The sequence below is a fragment of the Drosophila mojavensis genome, unplaced genomic scaffold (assembly GCF_018153725.1).
Source record: "Drosophila mojavensis isolate 15081-1352.22 unplaced genomic scaffold, ASM1815372v1 contig_28, whole genome shotgun sequence".
NCBI lineage: Eukaryota > Metazoa > Arthropoda > Insecta > Diptera > Drosophilidae > Drosophila > Drosophila mojavensis.
Window position 1 is genome coordinate 134,042 of NW_025318825.1, and position 25,330 is coordinate 159,371.

The window sequence follows — 25,330 nt, forward strand, 5'->3', positions numbered from 1 at the left end:
ATGATGACCACCCTTACGACTTGCTTATTAGCCAGATTTGGCCCATATGAGCACTCTAATGTGCTCTACTAACTAATAGCCAGATATGCTAAAATTCAAACTCAGCTAACTAATAATCACAAATTTGTCGTTTATATCAATTAAACTTTATTATTGCACGTATGTACATACGCACAGCAAACATATGGCGCGCTCGTCTACAACTGCAATTAAGACGTACTTAAAATTAACTTAATCAACCACTTTTTGGAGAGCTAAAGTCTTCTTGGCTAATTCCTCTTACATCGATGGACGATTCCTGCAAAGAAAAAACAAGTATTAGTAAATTATCAACACTTTTATTCACTTCTGTATAATTCACTTTACCTGTTAGTCAGCATGCTATATATGCACCTTTTCAGTCTTCACTAAAACATTCCCTCGTATTTTGTACGGCGGCGGATGTAAATATATAAAAAGACAGTAATTAATTATATTAATAGTTAATTTAATATATATTTTTATTAACACATATACTTACTATTTAGCAGCATAAATTTGCATTAAATGCACTTTGCTTCTTCTTGCTCTGTTTTGTTTTGATTTGTGTATTCCGATAGACATATAAACGCAGGGATGCACAATCACTCTTATTGCGATGTATTGAATAAATTTTATTCAAACCAAATTTGCTAAAATCAATAGAACAACATTATTAAATACAAATTATTAAATTTCCTTGTAATTTTGAACTATATTAAATTAATTTAGAAATATATAAAATATAGTTGCAACTAAAATCAATTATGTGATTACACTTGCGATACATTGCAACAAATATCGTTTTACATAAATAATGTAAATATGCAAACAAAACTTATTAATAATCAAAACTACTATGTAAATTATCATTAATATTAACTTAAGACCTTAATACCTATAATAATTTTTCTTTTTTTTTTTATATAAATTTTAATTTCTTATTGCCTATAGTCTCGGGCTTGCCATTTATGTATTTACTTTCGATAACATACTGGTAACAATGTTTAAACTCAGTACCGCGCAAACACTGTATTGTGACATTTGTGCAAATTCTCTTAGCCTTGGCAACTTAAATGTAACTATGAAAAGAAATTAACTATTGTTTATCCACTTTAGTAACCTTTTGCAATTAAAACTATACTTAGGTTAAGCACAGAATGGAGAAAATGACCAGACTTTGTCTCGATTTTTCTTTATAATTCAAATTGGCCACATTACTTTGGGCAAATTTTTCTGCGCATCTTGTGGATGCATAATAATGAAAAAATTGAATTAAATTAAATAATGCCACCTCTTACTTTGTAAATCATATATCTTATCTAACTAATTTAGTCTATAATCAGCCATTTAAGCACTTTATTGTTATCTATTACTATCTTTAAATTGCTCTTATATATATATATTGTAACACTACGCTGCTCTATTATTGTTAGATGCACCAGTGGCCATTTAAAATGAATCATATTATGAAAGTTTCGCCAATTATCGTCCTAATGTATATTTCTAAGTATCAAATAGGCGCCACTTATATTCATAAGAAATGCTAATGTAAAGTATTATTTGAATAAAAAGTATCTCCACCCTTTCTTCCCCTCGTCATGCAGCTGCTAGACAGCTGATCATGAATGAGATGTGAAGAGTGGAGATCATTATTGTGTGTTCTCTGCAACATACCAACAGAAACAGAAAAGAAAAAAAATTAATCTCATTTAATCGGTGCAAAAACGAATAAATTTTGCAAATTAAATTGCAACAATGCCTAGGGGCTATGTTGCAGCTGACGGCGAAGAGGACATGGACGTGGAAGTCGAATCTCTTCTCGGCTCGCCGACACTCTTGTCTGCGCCCACGCTATCGAGCGCGCCAGTAAAGAAAAGTGAGGTTTCGGCGAAACCATCAACTTCTCGAGCTGTGGCTCAGCTACTTAAAGTGAATGCGGCTGGTGTTAACGGCAGCAGCAAAGCTGATAAAGTAATTGCCAACTATCAAATAGCCAAGGCGGCTTACAAAAGTGGCCAGATTACAATTGAGGAGGCGCTTAAATTGAGTGTGCAACCAATTGCAACTGCAGTTAAACGCACTGCTGAAAAGGGCAACAGCCCAAAGAAGAAGAGTGCTCAACTGGATTCTATTGATCTGAGTGACAGTGATGTAGAGATCCCGCCATCTGACGACCACGAACCAACTGCAAGGACTGAGGACACACAGAAGGAGGCAGCCAGCCTCGCCAATAAGGTTTGCATTACCAGCGATGTGCAAATTACTCCACCTTCCACTTCTACTGGCGTACGCGACGCTCCCCTCAACGTGAAGCCTGCGCCACTATTCCTGGCAAATGTCACTGACATCTTGTCGCTACTAATCCGCCTGGACGAAGCCATCGGTCAGGACAATTATGGCACCATGCGCACGGCCAACCATGGTATTAGAGTGCAGTGCAAGGATGTCGCTACTTATCGCAAGCTGGTAAAGTACCTTGAAGTAAATAAAGTTGAAAACTATACCTTCCAGTTGAAAAGCGAGCGCGGCTTCAGAGCCATTATTAGAAATTTGCACTACTCCACTTCGGACCACTGGATCCGTGAGAAATTAGCCAAGTTAGGGCATCAAGTCCGCTTTTTGAGAGGTATGAAATCTCGCTTCTCTAAGGAGCCGCTTGATCTCTTCGAAGTTGAGTTAGTTCCCAGTGCCAATAACGCTGAGTTCTTAAAAGTCACTGCTATTGGCAATCAACGGGTGAAAGTTGAGAGGCCGTACAAAACGAGCGAAATAGCTCAGTGCCATAGGTGCCAAAAATTTGGGCACACAAAAAATTATTGCCGTCGCCCCTTTGTCTGCGTTAAGTGCGGCGAAAATCACGCCTCCACTGACTGCGGCAAACAGAAAGGTGACCAGACTCCGGCTAAATGCGCTAACTGCTCGGGCCCCCATGCTGCGAGCTACAAAGGCTACCCTTCTTTTAAAGAGGCAAGCAAGAAAAGAGTTAATGAAAGCGCTATGCAGATTACAAAGATCGTTAGCAATTTAACTAAGCCTGCTCCCACTTCATCTGCTCAGAGCAGTAGAATGAATTTGCCAAATCTTTTCCAGCAAGTCCCTCCTCAGCCTCGACCTCAGACTGCTAGTGCTGGGCCCAGCTATTCAGCTGCCCTCCGGGCGGGTCTTCAATTTGATCAGCCTGTTACTTTTGCTCCTAATAATGGCCAACAGCGCCAGTCTAGGCAAAAAGCTAAAAATCTCGCCCAACAACGACTTCAACAACAGCAGCAGCAACAACAACAACAACAGCAACTGCTTCAACTAGACCATGTGCGTTCTCAGGCTAGTGCCCAACGGCCTCCGCAGCCAAAAAGAAGCCGTAGCCTAAGCGCGCGCCGTAAGCACCCTCAACAAGCAGCTGAGGTGACTTACCTTAATAATGGGGTTGGCAATCCTCAAAATCCTGAGCAGCAAGCAAACTCTAATATGCTGTCTAATCTGATTGTGCAAGGCTTCTCAAGATTAGAGGCTAAAATTGATAAGCTCATTGAGTCGGTGACCTCCCTCACGGCCTGCCTGATGGCCCAATTTGGTCCTAATGAGCGCTTCAATGTCTAATAATACACCTATCGCACATATCGCTAGTAGTATTAACAACATTAATATTGGTATTTGGAATGCTGCTGGTATTACAAATAAGCTCTCTGAACTAAAACAGTATCTAATTAAGCATCAGATAGATATAATGCTTGTATCTGAAACTCATCTTACTGACAACGACAGCACTGCAATTGACGGATACATAATGTACTTAGCAAACCACCCTACAAATAGGCGCAGAGGTGGCGCGGCAATTATAATCAAGCAAAATATTTGCCATTATGCTATGTGCTGCTCATCCTTGGACACGTACCAAAGCGTTGAGGTATCAGTCAGCTTACAAAACGGCAAGCACGTAAATATTGTGGCCATTTACTGCCCTCCGCAAGTTAGCTGGTCGGATCAAGACTTTAAAAATCTGCTTAAATCCCTGGGCGACATCTTTATAATAGGCGGGGACTGGAATGCGAAGAGCCAATGGTGGGGCAACGCCAGATCCTGTAATAGAGGCAGAACATTAGTCAATTGTATATTACAAGAAAATTGCAATATCTTGGCAACTGGGTCACCAACACATTTCCCATTCAACTCGCGTCAAACTCCATCGGCCATCGACTTTGCGCTCTTCAAAGGCATCAGACGGGATTTGCTAGCCATCTCTGATTCGTTTGAGCTCAACTCCGATCATCTACCTTTGCTAGTTCAGCTGGTCGAGAAGCCAATCATCAGTAAAGCAAAAGGCCACCTACTGAATATGAATGCAAATGTTAGTAAATTTCAAAACTACTTGAATGACAGAATCCTGCTAAACACTGATATCAACAATGCTGATGATGTTGACGATGCCGTTGATATATTTGTCAATAATATCAAAGATGCTGCAAACTTTGCTAATGCTCAATGTCCACGCAAGATATCTATGTCTAGATTCCGAGTAAGAAAGCAGACTCTCCAACTGATTGAGGCCAAGAAGCATATCAAACGCTTTCTTCTTCAAAGCCGAAGTCCGCTCGCGAAGCAGCTCTGCAACAGACTTTCAAATCGCATCCACAAAGATATCCAAGCTGCAAAACGAAAGTACGAAGAGGAGTTATTCAGTTCTATCGACCCCACAGATAGATATAGCATGCAGAAACTATGGCGACTCACAAATGAGATTAAACGGCAGCCTGCTCCAAATCTGCCTCTGCTGAAGTCCTGCACTGGCAATGGCTCAAATGCTCGCAATGTATGGTGCAAGACAACAGCAGAAAAAGCTGAATTCTTCGCTGATAGCCTTGAACGGCGATTTAAACCTCTCATCTCCACGTCGCCTAGTGACTTGGCTGAAATTGAGGCGCAAATAAGCCACTCATCCTCGTCTTCTTCGCTCTCATTTCGGCCAGTCACAGCAACAGAGGTCATCAATCATATTAGCACTCTGGAAAAGATGAAAGCAGCTGGTTTAGATAATGTCGACAACCACACTATAAAAGCGCTGCCAATGAAGGCTATACTATACCTTGTTTTGATCTGCAACAACTCGTTTAGATTTGGTCATTTCCCCTCTTGCTGGAAGCTAGCAATGGTGAAGATGGTGCATAAGCCTGGCAAGCCTACGCAACACGCCTCATCATACAGGCCAATAAGTCTATTGTCTGGCCTCTCTAAGATTCTAGAGTACCTTATTCTGAGTCGAATGCTTGAACAAGATGCCCTTATCAACGCTATTCCTAGCCATCAATTTGGATTTCGCAAGGGTCACTCAGCTGAGCAACAGCTGGGGCGTGTCTCACAGTTTATACTGAGATCGTTTGAGGATCAATCGTATTGCTCTGCTGTCTACATGGACATTAAAGAAGCATTTGATAGAGTATGGCACACAGGCCTGAAATTCAAGCTCAAGATGCTCTTGCCAGATGCCCTATATCGAATGATGTGCTGTTATTTGTCAAATCGCTCGTTTGTTGTTGAGTGTCATGGAGGATGTCGCTCAGCGATTAAGCAGATACACGCTGGAGTGCCGCAAGGCAGCCTGCTTGGGCCAGTACTGTATAATATATACACTAGCGACATCCCTAGACCTACATATGAGTCTGGAAACAAAATACTTATTGCCACTTATGCTGATGACGTCATTGTCCTCTCAGCAAACCGTGTGCAGGCAAACGCTCTAGCTCAGCAACAGGCCTACATGGACAAACTGGCTCAATGGGCAAAAAAGTGGTGCATTACAATTAATGCTAGTAAAACTAAGCATGTCTTGCACACTTACAGGAACACACTGCCGTATCAGGCTATTTGTATTGGAAATGAGGCGATTGAAAATGACACTTCTCATCCGTATTTGGGTGTCATGATGGATTCAAAGCTGAACTTCACTAGTCACGTCACTATGGTTGTCACGAGGGTTAGGGCTAGGCTGAAAAAGATAGATTGGCTTATTAACAAAGATAGTAAATTGTCTCTTAAAACTAAAACTATAATTTACAAGCAGTTAGTTGCCCCACTGTGGCAATATACTATACCTGTCTGGGGTGCACTCCTGTCTGAAACTCAGTTTGATCGCATCAGAGTCATACAAAACAAAGCACTGAGAACTGTATCTGGCGCTCAATATTTTGTTTCAAATGCTCGCATCAGATCTGAACTTGGTGTCTTATCTGTGGATGAGCAATTTAATAATATCTGCTCAAAGTACTACGAGCGACTACGAGTACATAGCAACAATGAGGCTAGAAGCATAGCCCATGATCCGTTTGTCCCACAGCGACTAACAATGCCCAGATACTCTAGCCTCGTAAATACTCACCTGGCTAACGAAATTGAAATGCGCTCTCAGCGACAACAGCGAAGACAAGCTGAAGAAGATGCGGAATTCCGTGCTAGTTATCTTCGCCGTCATCCTCCGGTGTATGGCCCGATTACTTTCCGTGAGCACAGTCGCAATATTGTGAGTGCAAGGCTCACTAGATCGTATCCAGCTTCAACACGCAACACAAGCGAAAACCTTCGCAGAATAGCAGCCCGACGCAGATACGAGGCTCTTCGCAACGATGCAGCTCGTCGCAACGACGCTCCACCAAATGACGCTGCCACACACTCATCCTCTTCAGAGGTGGCCCTCAACATAGGCAACGCAGCTGCCTCACAGTCGCGCCTGCCAATCTTCCAGCAACTGGCGCCGTTGCCACCCACTACAGGCACTTTGCGCACACACAACACAAATCCAGACAACCCTCCGGCTGAGCAAAGCGGGTCGTCTCCAAGCAACTGATTGCAGCATATACACTAAAAAGAATATGCAATTCAATTAGAATTCCAATTGGCCATCAGTATATGCAACAACTCACCTGTAAATTGGATCGACTGCACATATCCTATAAAGGGTATTCTAGCAAATAAAACTCAAATTGGATATTTATATTCAATTAAAGTTTTATTTTGCATGTATAGGCATACATGCAGTAAACAAATACTACAGTGCACTGACTAATATCAACACAAACGCACTTAACTAAACTAGCGGCACTACTCGATGTTTGGGACGCGGAGTCTTCTCAGCTACTTCTTCTTGTACCACTGGATGATATACTGCAAAGAAAAACAAAAAATATTAAGTATCAACACTCTTATTTACATTTGCATAATTAACATAACCTTGCAGTTAGCTTGCTTTCACACACATCTCTGCCTTGTAGTGCACATACTCTCTAGTACTTGGTAGTAAGCTGCTGCAATTTGTAAAAACAATGAATTAATTAATATTCAATTATTAATGCTTTTATTAGTATTCTTATTAGAAACTATACTTTCCAGTTGCAATTTTGCAATTAATGCACTTCACTTTTCGCACCATATGCTTATACAACATATGTTTTGTCTTTGCATATCGATAGACATATAAACGCAGTGATGCACTATCACTTTCACGATCGCACTTGCGATGTATCTAATAAATTTTAACTAAATTAAATATGCTAAAATGAAAAGAAAAACCCATTGAAAATCAAATATTGAAAGGAAAACAACTATTACTATTAATTATATTACTCTTATACTACTAATACTATATTTAGCTTAAACAACCTATGGGGAAAATGACTAGACTTTGTCTTGAATTTTCTCTTTGAATTGAATGGCGGCATTATGGCAGCTAATTGATCTGCGCATCTCATAGATGCAGCTGAAAATGAATTTAATTATATTAACTCATTAGTTTACAACTAGCAATTTAAGCATATCAATGTCATCTACTTCTGATCTGCTCTTTTATACGTACACATATATCACAATGGTGCACTGCTATCTTTTGTTGCGCTTGTGGCCATTTAAACTAATCATAGTTTCGCAAAATATCGACCGAATGTATATTCTTTAAAGATATCTTTTAGGCGCAATTTTAATTCTAAGAAAATACTATTGTCAAAGTATTGTATGAATAAAGAGCATCAATAGTGTCCAAAATATAGGAGAATTTAAAAAATCACTATATCTTCAGGTCCGATTTGCCACGCCCCCAATGGGCATAGACTTATAATTTTATCTTAAGACTTTATAGAATCATACCATTAGCTGACGTGCAAAATTTCAGCATTCTAGGTTTACAACTTTAGGAGATACAGTTTTATCCGATTTGCCACGCCCCCAATGTGCGTAGATATATCCGCCATAGCTTGTGATCTTGGGTGGTCAACGCGGACCTACATACCAAATTTCAGCTTTCTAGCTCTTTAACTAACATGATTTCTGGTATATCGCAAAATGCATTTTTCGATTTGCCACGCCCCTAGTGGGCGGATCGGGAAAATTTTAACACTTTATAAATCGGAGATATACACGAGTATGTGTTCCAAATTTCAAGTCTCTAGCTTCAATAGCGCCGAAATAGATTGCGTTCATACGGACAGACGGACAGACGGACAGACGGACGGACGGACGGACAGACGGACAGACGGACGGACAGCAAGACGGACATTGCACAAAACCAATATACTGATTCACTTTCGTGAATGAGTATAACAAGTAAGAAGACTCTAGTCGAGACTGCTCGACTAGGAGATACCCTGAACCCTCTAATCTGATATTCTAATCACTCTGCACTTCTTTTCGGCACACGTACATACACACGCACGTATTAGAAAGCGCTCTGCTAACTGCGCAGTAAGCAGCGACTGCGCTTGGGCTGCGCTGCAGTGTGGGCAACATTATAAGAATTTATTTGTTGAATAATTTAATTTCTAGACGTACAATCTTAATGAAACTTTCAGGACGTAATCATATGGTGAAAATGTATGTACATTTTAAAGCACATGTCTCTAGTACTTGAAATACACCTTTAACAAAGGTGAGGGTGAGGGGGTGGATATCGGGGTGGGAGGTAAATTGCAACAAAAACCGAAATTATATAAAATACATATAAGTCTACATTTTAAATTTGGAAGCTCTAGCTCGAAAGGTGTAGGAGATATAATTAAATAACTAGCTTTCGATAAGGTTTTTAATCGATAATAAAATATCGGGAGTAGTTATCGATATATAAAGAAAAACTTGATATGCGCAAGATATACACGGACCAAGGAAAAAAAATTTCAAGTCTCTAGCTCTTATATCTTCTGAGATCGACACGTTCATACATACGGACGGACGGACGGACAGACAGACGGACAGGGCCAAATCGACTCCGCTCGTCGCCCTGATCAAGAATATATGTACTTTGTGGGGTCTGCCGCGCCTCCTTCTGCCTGTTACATACTTTTAACAAAACCATTATACCCTGATTTCCCATTTTCAATGGGTTCAGGGTATAACTAGCAAAAATTTAATATACACTTACCTGCAAAACGGCCAAAAACTCGACGAGGATGACCAATGACGTTCCTATCTGCCCCTAGAGATGTTAATGAGAAAAATTAAAACAATCATCTAATTAATAACAATATTAAAACTAGCAAAAATGTAAAATATACACTTACCTGCAAAACGGCCAAAAATTCGACGAGGATGATTGACGACGCTTCTATCTGCCCCTAGAGATGTTAATAAGCTTACCTGCAATGAGAAAAATTTTAAAAAAATCATCTAATGAATAACAATATAATAACTAGCAAAAATTTAAAATATACACTTACCTGCAAAACGGCCAAAAACTCAACGAAGATGACCAATGACGTTCCTATCTGCCCCTAGAGATGTTAATAAACTTTCCTGCAATGAGAAAAATTAAAAAAATCATCTAATTAATAACAATATTAGAGCTAGCAAAAATTTAAAATATACACTTACCTGCAAAACGGCAAAAAAATTCGACGAGGATGACCAATGACGTTCCTATCTGCCCCTAGAGATGTTAATAAACTTACCTGCAATGAGAAAAATTAAAAAAATCATCTAATTAATAACAATATAAAAACTAGCAAAAATTTAAAATATACACTTACCTGCAAAACGGCCAAAAACTCGACGAGGATGACCAATGACGTTCCTATCTGCCCCTAGAGATGTTAATGAGAAAAATTAAAACAATCATCTAATTAATAACAATATTAAAACTAGCAAAAATTTAAAATATACACTTACCTGCAAAACGGCAAAAAATTCGACGGGGATGATTGACGACGCTTCTATCTGCCCCTAGAGATGTTAATAAGCTTACCTGCAATGAGAAAAATTAAAAAAAAATCATCTAATTAATAACAATATAAAAACTAGCAACAATTTAAAATATACACTTACCTGCAAAAAGGCCAAAAATTCGACGAGGATGATTGACGACGCTTCTATCTGCGCCTAGAGATGTTAATAAGCTTTCCTGCAATAAGAAAAAATTAAAAAAATCATCTAATTAATAACAATATTAAAACTAGCAAAAATTTAAAATATACACTTACCTGCAAAACGGCCAAAAACTCGACGAGGATGACCAATGGCGTTCCTATCTGCCCCTAGAGATGTTAATAAACTTTCCTGCAATGAGAAAAATTAAAAAAATCATCCAATTAATAACAATATTAGAACTAGCAAAAATTTAAAATATGCACTTACCTGCAAAACGGCCAAAAATTCGACGAGGATGATTGACGACGCTTCTATCTGCCCCTAGAGATGTTAATAAGCTTACCTGCAATGAGAAAAATTAAAAAAAAAATCATCTAATTAATAACAATATAAAAACTAGCAACAATTTAAAATATACACATACCTGCAAAAAGGCCAAAAATTCGACGAGGATGATTGACGACGCTTCTATCTGCCCCTAGAGATGTTAATAAGCTTACCTGCAATGAGAAAAATTAAAAAAAAATCATCTAATTAATAACAATATTAAAACTAGCAAAAATTTAATATATACACTTACCTGCAAAACGGCTAAAAATTCGAAGAAGATGATTGACGACGCTTCTATCTGCCCCTAGAGATGTTAATAAACTTACCTGCAATGAGAAAAATTAAAAAAAGCATCTAATTAATGACAATATTAAAACTAGCAAAAATGTAAAATATACACTTACCTGCAAAACGGCCAAAAATTCGACGAGGATGATTGACGACGCTTCTATCTGCCCCTAGAGATGTTAATAAGCTTACCTGCAATGAGAAAAATTAAAAAAAAATCATCTAATTAATAACAATATAAAAACTAGCAAAAATTTAAAATATACACTTACCTGCAAAACGGCCAAAAACTCGACGAGGATGACCAATGACGTTCCTATCTGCCCCTAGAGATGTTAATAAACTTACCTGCAATGAGAAAAATTAAAAAAATCATTTAATTAATAACAATATTAGAGCTAGCAAAAATTTAAAATATACACTTACCTGCAAAACGGCAAAAAATTCGACGAGGATGATTGACGACGCTTCTATCTGCGCCTAGAGATGTTAATAAGCTTACCTGCAATAAGAAAAAATTAAAAAAATCATCTAATGAATAACAATATAAAAACTAGCAAAAATTTAAAATATACACTTACCTGCAAAACGGCTAAAAATTCGAAGAAGATGATTGACGACGCTTCTATCTGCGCCTAGAGATGTTAATAAGCTTACCTGCAATGAGAACAATTAAAAAAAATCATCTAATTAATAACAATATAAAAACTAGCAAAAATGTAAAATATACACTTACCTGCCAAACCGCCAAAAATTCGAAGAAGATGATTGACGACGCTTCTGTCTGCGCCTAGAGATGTTAATAAACTTACCTGCAATGAGAAAAATTAAAAAAAAAAAAATCATCTAATTAATAACAATATTAAAACTAGCAAAAATGTAAAATATACACTTACCTTCAAAACGGCCAAAAATTCGACGAGGATGATTGACGACGCTTCTATCTGCGCCTAGAGATGTTAATAAGCTTACCTGCAATGAGAACAATTAAAAAAAATCATCAATTAATAACAATATAAAAACTAGCAACATTTTAAAATATACACTTACCTGCAAAACGGCCAAAAGCTCGACGAGGATGACCAATGACGTTCCTATCTGCCCCTAGAGATGTTAATAAACTTACCTGCAATGAGAAAAATTAAAAAAATCATCTAATTAATAACAATATTAGAACTAGCAAAAATTTAAAATATACACTTACCTGCAAAACGGACAAAAATTCGACGAGGATGATTGACGACGCTTCTATCTGCCGCTAGAGATGCTAATAAACTTACCTGCAATGAGAAAAATTAAAAAAATCATCTAATTAATAACAATATTAGAACTAGCAAAAATTTAAAATATACACTTACCTGCCAAACCGCCAAAAATTCGAAGAAGATGATTGACGACGCTTCTATCGTCCCGTAGAGTGTTAAGAAGCTTACCTGCAATGAGAAAAATTAAAAAAATCATCTAATTAATAACAATATAAAAACTAGCAACAATTTAAAATATACACTTACCTGCAAAACGGCCAAAAATTCGAAGAAGATGATTGACGACGCTTCTATCTGCGCCTAGAGATGTTAATAAGCTTACCTGCAATGAGAACAATTTAAAAAAAATCATCTAATTAATAACAATATAAAAACTAGCAAAAATTTAAAATATACACTTACCTGCAAAACGGCCAAAAACTCGACGAGGATGACCAATGACGTTCCTATCTGCCCCTAGAGATGTTAATAAACTTTCCTGCAATGAGAAAAATTAAAAAAATCATCTAATCAATAACAATATTAGAGCTAGGAAAAATTTAAAATATACACTTACCTGCAAAACGGCATAAAATTCGACGAGGATGATTGACGACGCTTCTATCTGCCCGTAGAGTGTTAAGAAGCTTACCTGCAATGAGAAAAATTAAAAAAATCATCTAATTAATAACAATATAAAAACTAGCAACAATTTAAAATATACACTTACCTGCAAAACGGCCAAAAATTCGAAGAAAATGATTGACGACGCTTCTATCTGCGCCTAGAGATGTTAATAAGCTTACCTGCAATGAGAACAATTTAAAAAAAATCATCTAATTAATAACAATATAAAAACTAGCAAAAATTTAAAATATACACTTACCTGCAAAACGGCCAAAAACTCGACGAGGATGACCAATGACGTTCCTATCTGCCCCTAGAGATGTTAATAAACTTACCTGCAATGAGAAAAAATTAAAAAAATCATCTAATTAATAACAATATTAAAACTAGCAAAAATGTAAAATATACACTTACCTTCAAAACGGCCAAAAATTCGACGAGGATGATTGACGACGCTTCTATCTGCGCCTAGAGATGTTAATAAGCTTACCTGCAATAAGAAAAAAATAAAAAAATCATCTAATGAATAACAATATAAAAACTAGCAAAAATTTAAAATATACACTTACCTGCAAAACGGCTAAAAATTTGAAGAAGATGATTGACGACGCTTCTATCTGCGCCTAGAGATGTTAATAAACTTTCCTGCAATGAGAAAAATTAAAAAAATCATCTAATTAATAACAATATTAGAACTAGCAAAAATTTAAAATATACACTTACCTGCAAAACGGACAAAAATTCGACGAGGATGATTGACGACGCTTCTATCTGCCGCTAGAGTGTTAATAAGCTTACCTGCAATGAGAAAAATGAAAAAAATCATCTAATTAATAACAATATTAGAGCTAGCAAAAATTTAATATATACACTTACCTGCAAAACGGCCAAAAACTCGACGAGGATGACCAATGACGTTCCTATCTGCCCCTAGAGATGTTAATAAACTTACCTGCAATGAGAAAAATTTTAAAAATCATCTAATTAATAACAATATTAAAACTAGCAAAAATGTAAAATATACACTTACCTTCAAAACGGCCAAAAATTCGACGAGGATGATTGACGACGCTTCTATCTGCGCCTAGAGATGTTAATAAGCTTACCTGCAATAAGAAAAAATTAAAAAAATCATCTAATGAATAACAATATAAAAACTAGCAAAAATTTAAAATATACACTTACCTGCAAAACGGCTAAAAATTTGAAGAAGATGATTGACGACGCTTCTATCTGCGCCTAGAGATGTTAATAAACTTTCCTGCAATGAGAAAAATTAAAAAATCATCTAATTAATAACAATATTAGAACTAGCAAAAATTTAAAATATACACTTACCTGCAAAACGGACAAAAATTCGACGAGGATGATTGACGACGCTTCTATCTGCCGCTAGAGTGTTAAGAAGCTTACCTGCAATGAGAAAAATGAAAAAAATCATCTAATTAATAACAATATTAGAGCTAGCAAAAATTTAAAATATACACTTACCTGCAAAACGGCCAAAAACTCGACGAGGATGACCAATGACGTTCCTATCTGCCCCTAGAGATGTTAATAAACTTACCTGCAATGAGAAAAATTAAAAAAAAAAATCATCTAATTAATAACAATATTAAAACTAGCAAAAATTTAAAATATACACTTACCTGCAAAAAGGCAAAAAATTCGACGAGGATGATTGACGACGCTTCTATCTGCCCCTAGAGATGTTAATAAGCTTACCTGCAATGAGAAAAATTTAAAAAAAATCATCTAATTAATAACAATATAAAAACAAGTAAGAACGTTGCAGTCGGGCGTTACCGACTGCGGAATACTCATTCACATCCCATCAACAATTTAGTAGTTAAGTTTCGCTCTAATACTGTAGAATATACAGGTTTTTCCGATTTGCCACGCCCGAACTGGGCGTAGATACCTCATTTTTGGTCAGTTTTTAGAAAGAGATAACGGTACCCTAACTGCAAAGTTTGAATGCTTACCCTCAAAAAATGTGAAAATTACAGGGTATTTTTCGATATGCCACGCCCCTAGAGAGGCGTACAAATTATTTTTGGGGAATCGATAGAGGAGGCTACCAGTAACTCAACTATCCAAATTTGAAGCTTCTAGCTATTATACTTTAGGAGATATAAACTTTTGCGGTTTGCCACGCCCCCTGAGGGCGGACATATATCCGACAAAACTTTTTGGTCTTGGGTGATCAGTCCGAGTATATATACAAAATTTGAGGTCTCTGCCATCAATAGTGTCCAAAATATAGGAGAATTTAAAAAATCACTATATCTTCAGGTCCGATTTACCACGCCCCCAATGGGCGTAGACTTATAATTTTATCTTAAGACTTTATAGAATCATACCATTAGCTGACGTGCAAAATTTCAGCATTCTAGGTTTACAACTTTAGGAGATACAGTTTTATCCGATTTGCCACGCCCCCAATGGGCGTAGATATATCCGCCATAGCCCGTGATCTTGGGTGGTCAACGCGGACCTACATACCAAATTTCAGCTTTCTAGCTCTTTAACTAACATGATTTCTGGTATATCGCAAAATGCATTTTCCGATTTGCCACGCCCCTAGTGGGCGGATCGGGAAAATTTTAACACTTTATAAATCGGAGATATACACGAGTATGTGTTCCAAATTTCAAGTCTCTAGCTTCAATAGCGCCGAAATAGATTGCGTTCATACGGACAGACGGACAGACGGACGGACGGACGGACAGACGGACAGACGGACGGACAGCAAGACGGACATTGCACAAAACCAATATACTGATTCACTTTCGTGAATGAGTATAACAAGTAAGAAGACTCTAGTCGAGACTGCTCGACTAGGAGATACCCTGAACCCTCTAATCTGATATTCTAATCACTCTGCACTTCTTTTCGGCACACGTACATACACACGCACGTATTAGAAAGCGCTCTGCTAACTGCGCAGTAAGCAGCGACTGCGCTTATGCTGCGCTGCAGTGTGGGCAACATTATAAGAATTTATTTGTTGAATAATTTAATTTCTAGACGTACAATCTTAATGAAACTTTCAGGACGTAATCATATGGTGAAAATGTATGTACATTTTAAAGCACATGTCTCTAGTACTTGAAATACACCTTTAACAAAGGTGAGGGTGAGGGGGTGGATATCGGGGTGGGAGGTAAATTGCAACAAAAACCGAAATTATATAAAATACATATAAGTCTACATTTTAAATTTGGAAGCTCTAGCTCGAAAGGTGTAGGAGATATAATTAAATAACTAGCTTTCGATAAGGTTTTTAATCGATAATAAAATATCGGGAGTAGTTATCGATATATAAAGAAAAACTTGATATGCGCAAGATATACACGGACCAAGGAAAAAAAATTTCAAGTCTCTAGCTCTTATATCTTCTGAGATCGACACGTTCATACATACGGACGGACGGACGGACAGACAGACGGACAGGGCCAAATCGACTCCGCTCGTCGCCCTGATCAAGAATATATGTACTTTGTGGGGTCTGCCGCGCCTCCTTCTGCCTGTTACATACTTTTAACAAAACCATTATACCCTGATTTCCCATTTTCAATGGGTTCAGGGTATAACTAGCAAAAATTTAATATACACTTACCTGCAAAACGGCCAAAAACTCGACGAGGATGACCAATGACGTTCCTATCTGCCCCTAGAGATGTTAATGAGAAAAATTAAAACAATCATCTAATTAATAACAATATTAAAACTAGCAAAAATGTAAAATATACACTTACCTGCCAAACCGCCAAAAATTCGAAGAAGATGATTGACGACGCTTCTATCTGCGCCTAGAGATGTTAATAAGCTTACCTGCAATGAGAACAATTAAAAAAAATCATCTAATTAATAACAATATAAAAACTAGCAAAAATTTAAAATATACACTTACCTGCAAAACGGCCAAAAACTCGACGAGGATGACCAATGACGTTCCTATCTGCCCCTAGAGATGTTAATAAACTTTCCTGCAATGAGAAAAATTAAAAAAATCATCTAATTAATAACAATATTAGAGCTAGCAAAAATTTAAAATATACACTTAGCTGCAAAACGGCATAAAATTCGACGCGGATGATTGACGACGCTTCTATCTGCCCCTAGAGTGTTAAGAAGCTTACCTGCAATGAGAAAAATTAAAAAAATCATCTAATTAATAACAATATAAAAACTAGCAACAATTTAAAATATACACTTACCTGTAAAACGGCCAAAAATTCGAAGAAGATGATTGACGACGCTTCTATCTGCGCCTAGAGATGTTAATAAGCTTACCTGTAATGAAAAAAATTTAAAAAATTTTTAAAAAAAGTTATCTAATTAATAACAATATTAAAACTAGCAAAAATGTAATATATACACTTACCTGCAAAACGGCCAAAAATTCGACGGGGATGATTGACGACGCTTCTATCTGCGCCTAGAGATGTTAATAAGCTTACCTGCAATGAAAAAAAAAAAAAAAAAAAATCATCTAATTAATAACAATATTAAAACTAGCAAAAATGTAAAATATACACTTACCTGCAAAACGGCAAAAAATTCGATGAAGATGATTGACGACGCTTCTATCTGCCCCTAGAGTGTTAAGAAGCTTACCTGCAATGAGAAAAATGAAAAAAATCATCTAATTAATAACAATATAAAAACTAGCAACAATTTAAAATATACACTTACCTGCAAAACGGCCAAAAATTCGAAGAAGATGATTGACGACGCTTCTATCTGCGCCTAGAGATGTTAATAAGCTTACCTGCAATGAAAAAAATTTTTAAAAAATCATCTAATTAATAACAATATTAAAACTAGCAAAAATGTAATATATACACTTACCTGCAAAACGGCCAAAAATTCGACGGGGATGATTGACGACGCTTCTATCTGCCCCTAGAGATGTTAATAAGCTTACCTGCAATGAAAAAAATTTAAAAAAAAATCATCTAATTAATAACAATATTAAAACTAGCAAAAATGTAATATATACACTTACCTGCAAAACGGCCAAAAATTCGATGAAGATGATTGACGACGCTTCTATCTGCCCCTAGACTGTTAAGAAGCTTACCTGCAATGAGAAAAATGAAAAAAATCATCTAATTAATAACAATATAAAACACTAGCAACAATTTAAAATATACACTTACCTGTAAAACGGCCAAAAATTCGAAGAAGATGATTGACGACGCTTCTATCTGCGCCTAGAGATGTTAATAAGCTTACCTGCAATGAAAAAAATTAAAAAAAATTATCTAATTAATAACAATATTAAAACTAGCAAAAATGTAATATATACACTTACCTGCAAAACGGCCAAAAGCTCGACGAGGATGACCAATGACGTTCCTATCTGCCCCTAGAGATGTTAATAAACTTACCTGCAATGAGAAAAATTAAAAAAATCATCTAATTAATAACAATATTAGAACTAGCAAAAATTTAAACAAGTAAGAACGTTGCAGTCGGGCGTTACCGACTGCGGAATACTCATTCACATCCCATCAACAATTTAGTAGCTAAGTTTCGCTCTAATACTGTAGAATATACAGGCTTTTCCGATTTGCCACGCCCCAACTGGGCGTAGACACCTCATTTTTGGTCAGTTTTTAGAAAGAGATAACGGTACCCTAACTGCAAAGTTTGAATGCTTAACCTCAAAAAATGTGAAAATTACAGGGTATTTTTCGATATGCCACGCCCCTAAAGAGGCATACAAATTATTTTTGGGGAATCGATAGAGGAGGCTACCAGTAACTCAACTATCCAAATTTAAAGCTTCTAGCTATTGTACTTTAGGAGATATAAACTTTTGTGGTTTGCCACGCCCTCTGTGGGCGGACATATATCCGACAAAACTTTTTGATCTTGGGTGATCAGTCCGAGTATATATACAAAATTTGAGGTCTCTGCCATCAATAGTGTCCAAAATATAGGAGAATTTTTAAAATCACTATATCTTCAGGTCCGATTTGCCACGCCCCCAATGGGCATAGACTTATAATTTTATCTTTAGACTTTATAGAGTCATACCATTAGCTGACGTGCAAAATTTCAGCATTCTAGGTTTACAACTTTAGGAGATACAGTTTTATCCGATTTGCCACGCCCCCAATGGGCGTAGATATATCCGCCATAGCTCGTGATCTTGGGTGGTCAACGCGGACCTACATACCAAATTTCAGCTTTCTAGCTCTTTAACTAACATGATTTCTGGTATATCTGAAAATGCATTTTCCGATTTGCCACGCCCCTAGTGGGCGGATCGGGAAAATTTTAACACTTTATAAATCGGAGATATACACGAGTATGTGTTCCAAATTTCAAGTCTCTAGCTTCAATAGCGCCGAAATAGATTGCGTTCATACGGACAGACGGACAGACGGACAGACGGACGGACGGACAGACGGACAGACGGACGGACAGCAAGACGGACATTGCACAAAACCAATATACTGATTCACTTTCGTGAATGAGTATAAAAAAAAGAAAAAAAAGAATATATATATATATATATATATATATATAATTTCATTTTATTATTGCAAAAACAAACAAACAAAGCAAAATAATATTATTTTATTATTGCACCACTAATGAAATATTTCTATTTCTTCTTCACTGCAATTCACACAAATGTACATACTTGATTCTTGATATGTATAATTGTGAGAATAGTTATGCGTATGCAAGCTAATGCATATGCTGTACTCACCCATGCCCACTGCAACAACTGGTCGGCGCCACAGACGGGAGGGGGTCAGACAGCTGGACTGGCTGTTCTTCCCCCCTCTCCAACACTACACTTGACGACGATCAGCAGATGAGAACTGCAGCCCGATACCCCATCCCAATTGGACCCTCATGGATTCCAGCGATTACCTGAAAAGAGAAGAAAAAAAGAGAGAGAATTAGTAAATAATCTATGTAAATTGTATTTATGTTAGCCGTTAAGTCTTGCAGTTTTGTCTTGTTTCGTAGTCTTTTGATTTCACATATCGCACTTCTGCATGGCGCCTGCGTGTGACCATTGTCGGATAGGTCAATACACTAAAAATGCTGAAAAAAAATACTAGAAAACTGTAGGCAAATTAGCATAACGTAAGCAGCACAAAACACAAAGCAACTAGGGCATCCGATATGTTATCGGGCCAAGCAACATCGATATCAAAGTGCGATAAATGCAGTAATTTAAATTCAAATATGTTGCTTCGTGAAAGTAATGACTTGAATTAAGTATAAGAGAATTCTGAAAGAGAGAATTTGTAACTGCCGCTTCACGGCAGGCAATTGGCTGGCGCATACTCCACTGCTGACTGTTCGAGTGCGCAGACTTGCCGTTCTGTCCGCCTCGCTGCCGGTGGGCGCGCGCGCCGCGAAAAAGCACTCTGTGCAATAGCTAATACTTAAACTATATATAATTGCGCTCATGTGTGCCGGAGGAGAACACGAGAACACTGGACTGCATGATCTGCTGATCCCCACCGTGCCTGGACGATTGAAGAAATGCTGCAGCTGCTGCCCTTTATATAGGGCGACTGAGACTCAAATTCCAGATCGCACTCAAATTTTGAGCTCGTTGCATTTGAGCTTTAGTTGACCACTGGGAAGACTCTCTGCTGCTCTTCAGTGGCTCAGTCACTCTGTCATTTCGTCGCTCTGTCAGTCAGTCATCCTGTTGTTCAGTGGCTCTGTCACTCTGTCATTTCGTCGCTCTGTCAGTCAGTTGTACTGTTGTTCAGTGACTCAGTCACTCTGTCATTTCGTCGCTCTGTCAGTTAGTTGTACTGTTGTTCAGTGGCTCTGTCACTCTGTCATTTCGCTGTTCTGTCAATCAGTTGTACTGTGGTTCAGTGGCTCTGTCACTCTGTAACTCGGTCATTTTTTCGCTCTGTCAGTCAGTTGTACTGTTGTTCAGTGGCTCTGTCAGTCGGTCATTTCGTTGCTCTGTCAATCAGTTGTACTGTTGTTCAGTGGCTCTGTCACTCTGTCACTCGGTCATTTTGTCGCTCTGTCGGTCAGTTGTACTGTTGTTCAGTGGCTCTGTCGTTTTGTCGATCTGTTGCTCAGTCACTTCTGTCGGTCAGTCGATCCGTTATACACTTCACTTCACTTCACTGGACTGCATGATCTGCTGATCCCCACCGTGTCTGGACGACTGAAGAAATGCTGCAGCTGCTGCCCTTTATATAGGGCGACTGAGACTCAAATTAAAGATCGCACTCAAATTTGGAGCCCGTTGCATTTGAGCTTTAGTTGACCACTGGGATGACTCTCTGCAGCTGCTTTCTAGCTTAGTTTTACTGAAATATAACTGACAAATGATTCAGTTGCTCAGTCACTCTGTCATTTCGTCGCTCTGTCAGTCAGTTGTACTGTTGTTCAGTGACTCTGTCATTTTGTCATTTTGTCGCACTGTCAGTCAGTCGTCCTGTTGTACAGTGGCTCTGTCACTCTGTCATTACGTCGCTCTGTCAGTCAGTCATCCTGTTGTTTAGTGGTTCTGTCACTCTATCAATGCGTCGCTCTTTTAGTCAGTTTTATTGTTTTTCAGTGGCTCTGTCATTTTGTCATTTTGTCGCACTGTCAGTCAGTCGTCCTGTTGTACAGTGGCTCTGTCACTCTGTCATTTCGTCGCTCTGTCAGTCAGTCATCCTGTTGTTTAGTGGCTCTGTCACTCTGTCATTTTGTCGCTCTGTCAGTCAGTTGTACTGTTGTTCAGTGACTCTGTCATTTTGTCATTTTGTCGCACTGTCAGTCAGTCGTCCTGTTGTACAGTGGCTCTGTCACTCTGTCATTTCGTCGCTCTGTCAGTCAGTCATCCTGTTGTTTAGTGGCTCTGTCACTCTGTCATTTTGTCGCTCTGTCAGTCAGTTGTATTGTTGCTTAGTGGCTCTGTCACTCAGTTATTTTGTCGCTCTGTCAGTCAGTCGTCCTGTTGTTTAGTGGCTCTGTCACTCTGTCATTTCATCGCTCTGTCAGTCAGTTTTATTGATTTTCAGTGGCTCTGTCACTCTGTCATTTCGTCGCTCTTTTAGTCAGTTTTATTGTTTTTCAGTGGCTCAGTCACTCTCTCATTTCGTCGTTCTGTCAGTCAGTCGTCCTGTTGTTCAGTGGCTCTGTCACTCTGTCATTTTGTCGCTCTGTCAGTCAGCTGTATTGTTGTTCAGTGGCTCAGTCACTCTGTCATTTAGTCACTATGTTAGTCAGACGTCCTGTTGTTCAGTGGCTCAGTCCCTCTGTCATTTCGTCGCTCTGTCAGTCAGTCGTCCTGTTGTTCAGTGATTCTGTCAATCTGTCACTCGGTCATTTCGTCGCTCTGTCAGTCAGTCATCCTGTTGTTCAGTGGCTCCGTCACTCTGTCATTTCGTCGCTCTGTCAGTCAGTCGTCCTGTTGTTCAGTGGCTCTGTCACTCTCTCATTTCGTCACTATGTCAGTCAGTTGTATTGTTGTTCAGTGGCTCCGTCACTCAGTCATTTCGTCACTATGTCAGTCAGTTGTATTGTTGTTGTGCTGGCGTCACTATCTACAGCGATGATATGGCCACACACAGAGCCATTGTAGATTTCCTGACTGCTGAGAACGCAGAATGTACAGATGTACACCCACCAGTCACACCATCAGAAAGGATATCGAGTGGTAATCAAAAAACTACACCACTCGACACCCTGTGACTGGCTGAGGGTCAAGCTGTCGGAGCTGGGCTTCGTGGTACGTTTCATACGTGCCATGAGGCATCGGTTCACCGGCATGCCACTAAACGTCTTTGAGGTTGAGCTGCAGCCAATGCCCGATGGCAGCCATCTCAAGATATGTGAACTCGATACGATCAGCAATCAACAGGTGCTAGTTGAGAGGCAGGCGAAGGCCATCGATCCGGCCCAGTGCCATCGATGCCAGGCGTTCGGGCACACTAAGAACTACTGTCGACGCCCATACAGATGCATGAAATGTGCCGGCTCTCATGCATCCACTGAGTGCACCAAAGCACGAGATGCACCCGCAAAGTGCTTCAACTGTGGAGGTGCACATGTATGCTGCTATAAAGGCTGCCCTAAATACAAAGAGGCTTGAAATAGGCTACTAGCTGTAAGGTACTTACCGATAAACGAGCTGCAGCAACAGCAACAACAACAACAACAACAGCAACACCAACAACAGCGCCAAGGTCGACCACAGACTGAGCAGCGGCAACAACAACAGCAGCAACCAAAGCTACAACAGCAGCAGCATCGATTGCGACAAAAACAGCAACGCACAAAAGAGACGCCAATAAATCCAGGCACAAAGCGCAAGCTGACATATAGCAGCGTGGTGCATGGATCGTATAAAACAACAAAGCCACTGCCGCAACACCAACAGCAAAACCAGCAACAACAACAACAACTACAACGACAAAGACAGACGCGACGACACCACCAACCCCAAACACCAATCACAAAGCCCACCAACCGCACCACTAACACACAGCGATACTCAATAAACCACAAAGAGAAACGCCCAACAACAACAACAACCGTCTCCAATGGACGTAATCCAGCAGCAAGGCACTTGGCTAGGCTGCAACAGAAGCTAAAGGACGAGCAAGCCAAGTCAAGTAGCCTTGAAGAGCTACTTGAACAAAACAAGGCCATGTTCGAGAGGCTGGAGAAACAAATTGAACAAATTATGACTATAGTTATTACTTTATTGAACTCAAACAAACAAAAACAAGTCATGAATGCAGGTGAGCCAATGCATCAGAGGACTCCAAGGCGCGAAGAGGTTGACCTCCGAGAGCTGATGGACCTCAGCGACGAGTGCGAGGCGGTCTCAGCGATGACGTCATCAAGCTGGCGTACCAGCTCCACAACTACTAGTAAAACTACGCCAACGAGCGTAGCAATGTACTAGGTAGCTTACATCAACATTTGTGATGCCAATAAGCTTACCTGCAATGAGAAAAATTAAAAAAATCATCTAATTAATAACAATATTAGAACAAGCAAAAATTTAAAATATACACTTACCTGCAAAACGGCCAAAAATTCGACGAGGATGATTGACGACGCTTCTATCTGCCCCTAGAGATGTTAATGAGCTTACCTGCAATGAGAAAAATTTAAAAAAAATCATCTAATTAATAACAATATAAAAACTAGCAAAAATTTAAAATATACACTTACCTGCAAAACGGCCAAAAATTCGACGAGGATGATCTACTATGCTTCTATCTGCCTCTAGAGATGCTAATAAGCTTACCTGAAATGAGAAAAATTAAAAAAAAAATCATCTAATTAATAACAATATAAAACACTAGCAAAAATTTAAAATATACACTTACCTGCAAAACGGACAAAAATTCGACGAGGATGATTGACGACGCTTCTATCTGCCCCTAGAGATGTTAATAAGCTTACCTGCAATGAGAAAAAATTAAAAAAAAATCATCTAATTAATAACAATATAAAACACTAGCAAAAATTTAAAATATACACTTACCTGCAAAACGGACAAAAATTCGACGAGGATGATTGACGACGCTTCTATCTGCCCCTAGAGATGTTAATAAGCTTACCTGCAATGAAAAAAAATTTAAAAAATCATCTAATTAATAACAATATTAAAACTAGCAAAAATTTAAAATATACACTTACCTGCAAAACGGCATAAAATTCGACGAGGATGATTGACGACGCTTCTATCTGCCCCTAGAGTGTTAAGAAGCTTACCTGCAATGAGGAAAATTAAAAAAATCATCTAATTAATAACAATATTAGAGCTAGCAAAAATGTAAAATATACACTTACCTGCAAAACGGCTAAAAATTCGAAGAAGATGATTGACGACGCTTCTATCTGCGCCTAGAGATGTTAATAAACTTACCTGCAATGAGAACAATTTAAAAAAATCATCTAATTAATAACAATATAAAAACTAGCAAAAATTTAAAATATACACTTACCTGCAAAACGGCCAAAAACTCGACGAGGATGATTGACGACGCTTCTATCTGCGCCTAGAGATGTTAATCAGCTTACCTGCAATGAGAAAAATTAAAAAAATCATCTAATTAATAACAATATTAGAGCTAGCAAAAATTTAAAATATACACTTACCTGCAAAACGGCCAAAAAACTCGACGAAGATGATTGACGACGCTTCTATCTGCGCCTAGAGATGTTAATAAGCTTACCTGCAATGAGAAAAATTAAAAAAAATCATCTAATTAATAACAATATAAAAACTAGCAAAAATTTAAAATATACACTTACCTGCAAAACGGCCAAAAAACTCGACGAGGATGACCAATGACGTTCCTATCTGCCCCTAGAGATGTTAATAAACTTTCCTGCAATGAGAAAAATGAAAAAAATCATCTAATTAATAACAATATTAGAGCTAGCAAAAATTTAAAATATACACTTACCTGCAAAACGGCATAAAATTCGACGAGGATGATTGACGACGCTTCTATCTGCCCCTA

At 38.2% G+C, this 25,330-nt stretch overlaps 2 long non-coding RNA genes across 2 annotated transcripts; one reads left to right on the plus strand and one right to left on the minus strand.

The window, feature by feature from the left end:
* The first annotated feature begins 6,876 nt into the window (after positions 1-6,876).
* On the plus strand, positions 6,877-7,166 carry LOC122757090. Its single transcript, XR_006356999.1, has 2 exons — positions 6,877-6,968; positions 7,036-7,166. It is a non-coding gene; the product is annotated as an uncharacterized LOC122757090 (long non-coding RNA).
* Positions 7,000-7,492, minus strand: LOC122757079. Its single transcript, XR_006356988.1, has 2 exons — positions 7,240-7,492; positions 7,000-7,173 (listed from the first exon to the last, which is right to left on the minus strand). It is a non-coding gene; the product is annotated as an uncharacterized LOC122757079 (long non-coding RNA).
* Positions 7,493-25,330: the final 17,838 nt, after the last annotated feature.